Consider the following 3,883-nt stretch of genomic DNA (forward strand, 5'->3'; position numbering starts at 1 on the left):
CGATCTTCTTCTTCGTGTAGTTTTCCCAGCAGACTAATCGCTTTATTACATGTTGCTGCCTTTCAGTGTGAATAACTCATTTTATTTACAACCCCTGTAGTTCTTCTGCACTAAAATTGCTGTCACCCAAAAACGTATCTGCTGTTTACCCACCAAATCAATCTTCTGAGATTTCCATTTAATCTGTGCGGTACAATTAATGACCATAGCAATAAATCCGACCTTATAAAAACTCATCCTCTCTGGTTCTGTCTTTTCATGCCTAGGCCTACTTACTGGGGGGCTTGCAGTCAAATAACTCACCCTTGGGATATCCTTTATTCTTTTCACTGCTTCTGCATAGGAAACATTCTGCCCCACTCGAAACTCTGGCAATCTCAACCTGTCTCTCTCTTATAGTGCACTTCGGATCTCCAGCTGCATGGGCACCCCCACAGTTGACACAGTGCTTTCTCTATCACAACTTTACACTCCATCTGACTATGCCCTCCTGCACATTTCTCACATCGTAGGATCTCCCTTCTACACACTGCTGCAACTGAATCCTTAGCTGAATCCTTAGCACCTAAAGTCCGGTACAGGCCCTCACAGAATAGCAAATGTAAACGAACCTGACCTTATCAGGTAGAAAATGTGTCAAAGCTCAATAAGACAGACAGGTTTTTCTCAGTTGCGCCATTGGGTCTAAGTCTCACCAAACGGTGGGTGTCACAAACACCAGGAATATTATTTTTCATTTGATCCACCTCTACCCCACTAATCACTCAGGTTGAAACCTGAGACGCATGACTCGAAGCGGCAGCTTCCTCTGGGTGGAGGATGCACAAAACATTCCGAACAATTCCAATTCTCGAAGGATTTGAGGCAAGGGGTTGATTTTGGAAAAAAGGGGCCATGCAGAAGGTTTTTTTCATCAACTGAAACATGCTTGATTAGTTTTTGGGAGAATGGAAGTATAAAGAAAAAATGTATGGAGGGTCTTGGCGGACTGCAGACCATTTTAGGTGGTTTCCTCTTAGGGATGACTTTTATTATATTAACAAAATAAGATATTTGATGAATGATTCATGGACATGAACAAGTGGAGTTGCAGCCATGGTCCACGTCATAGGGGTTGATTGTGTCCATGTCACAGGCCTGAAAATAACGTCATAGATAGCTATATCATATGATATGGTTAGCTGATACGTAAAAAAATATATATTGAGGCGTAAAATCTGTCAGGTGTCCAATAAACTTTGTTGTACAATAGGAAAAACTCCAGGCTAAAGCCTACAGCTACAATAACATTTATTTTTTAAATGGGCCTATCCATGTCATGTCACCATTTCCTATTTGGTCCAGTCTTTTCATTTAGTAAAGTCGTGAAATAGCTGTGTGGGAGAATGACATCCCCATTACACCCATTTACCTGATAAATTGGAAAGAGCAATCTTCTGGTTAGGCCTACACCCATACTTACCACAAGTGCCATCGTTTTCATTTTTGGACATAATGTTTTACCTAGGTTAAGCCACTAGGTGGAGCAATAGCCCAATTGATTTAGATTAATAAGCAAACAAATATACACTCAGTGTACAAAACATTAAGGACACATGCGCTTTCCATGACAGACTGACCAGGTGAATCCAGGTGAAAGCTATGATCCCTTATTGATGTCACTTGTAGAATCCACTTCAATCAATGTAGGTGAAGAGGAGGAGACAGGTTAAAGAAGGATTCTTAAGTCTTGAGACAAGTCAGACATGGATTGTGTATCTGTGCCATTCAGAGGGTGAATGGGCAAGACAAAAGATTTAGGTGCCTTTGAACGAGGTATAGTAATAGGTGCCAGGCGCACCGGTTTGAGTGTGTTAAGACCTGCAGCGCTGCTGGGTTTTTAACACTCCTGTGTGTATCAAGAATGCTCCACCACCCAAAGGACATCCATGCAACTTATTACAACTCTGGGAATCATTTGAGTCAACATGGGCCAGCATCCCTGTGGAACACTTTCGACACTTAGGGATACCTAGTCAGTTGCGCAACTGAATGCATTCAACCAAATTGTGTCTTCCGCATTTAACCCAACTCTGAATCAGATGTGCATCCACGTCACCCGCGCCCGGGGAGCAGTTGTTGTTAGGGCTTAACTGTCTTGCTCGAGCAGAACGAGATTTTTCCATCTTTCCGGCTCGGGGATTCGAAGCAAAGTGTCTTAACTGGGCGTTGGGCCAACACGAGCTGCCAGAACAGCTTCAATGCGCCTTGGAATAGATTTTACAAGTGTCTGGAACTCTATTGGAGGGATTCTACACTATTCTCCCATGATAAATTCCATCATTCGGTGTTTTGATGGTGGTGGAAAACGCTGTCTCAGGCGTCGTTCCAGAATGAGTCTCCCATAAGTGTTCAATTGGGTTGATATGGTGACTGAGACAGACAAACACAAACACACACACCTGCACACTTTAAATCCCTTTTTCACCTTTGAGACCCCTCTTTCAAAGTCACAGATCTTTTCTAGCAATGGTAGCCTAAATAATGGGCAACTGGGCATTTTTATACATGACCCTAATCATGATGGGATGTTAATTGCTTAATTAACTCAAGAACCATACCTGTGTGGATGCACCTGCTTTCAGTATACTTTATAGCCCTAATTTACTAAAATGTTTCCTTGATTTTGTCAGTTACATGTATGTCCAAAGTGTCATGATGCCTGGCCACAACTGTTCATCATAAAATTCAATCTTAATATTGCCAATATTTCTTACAAAAGTGAAAACTATTGGACAAAATGATTAGTTCCGTATATTTTGACTATGTCCTTCTGACCTACATATGTATATATCTATATGCCTATACTGTACACAGTCCATTTCTTCCCAGTTCATTTCCAGTAGCTGGGAACAAATAGCACCATGTCTGGATAACCCACAGGCTGTTTTTGTGGTGGGAAATAACATCCATGATTAAACTTTGCAGAAAGTATAGCAGTGGGTGAAAAAGGATATACAATGGTAATATTAACTAAAGACAAATGTTGACAATAAGCTAAACTACATGACCAAAAGTATGTGGACACCTGCTCGTCAAACATCTCATTCCAAAACAATGGGCATTAATATGGAGTTGGTCCCCTATGCTGCTATTACAGCCTCCACTCTTCTGGGAAGGCTTTCCACTAAATGTTGGAACATGGGGACTTAATTCCATTCAGCCACAAGAGCAAGGTCGGCACTGATGTTGGGCAATTAGGCCTGGCTCACAGTCGGTGTTCCAATTCATCCCAAAGTTGTTTGATGGGGTTGAAGTCAGGGCTCTGTGGAGGCCAGTCAAGTTCTTTCACACCAATCTCTACAAACTATTTCTGTATGGACCTCGCTTTGTGCATGGGGGCATTGTCAAACTGAAACAGGAAAGGGCCTTCACCAAACTGTTGCCACAAATTTGGAAGCACAGAATCGTCTAGAATGTCATGGTATGCTGTAGTGTTAAGAATATCTCTTCACTGAAATAATGGCCTAGCCTGAACCATGAAAAACAGCTCCAGATCATTATTCCTCCTCCACCAAACTTTACAGTTGGCGCCATGCATTCTGGCAGGTAGCATTCTCCTGGCATCCACCAAACTCAGATTCGTCCATTGGACTGCCAGATGGTGACACGTGATTCATCAGTCCCGAGAACTAATTTCCACTGCTCCAGAGTCCAATGTAGGCAAGCTTTACACCACTCCAGCCGATGCTTGGCATTGTGCATGGTGATCTTAGGCTTGTGTGCGGCTGCTCGACCATGGAAACCCATTTCATGAAGCTCCCGACAAACAGTTCTTGTGCTGAAATTTCTTCTAGAGGCAGTTTGGAACTCGATAGTGTGTGTTGCTATGGCGGTCCTGTTT

Source organism: Salvelinus fontinalis, chromosome 28, assembly GCF_029448725.1.
Source record: "Salvelinus fontinalis isolate EN_2023a chromosome 28, ASM2944872v1, whole genome shotgun sequence".
NCBI lineage: Eukaryota > Metazoa > Chordata > Actinopteri > Salmoniformes > Salmonidae > Salvelinus > Salvelinus fontinalis.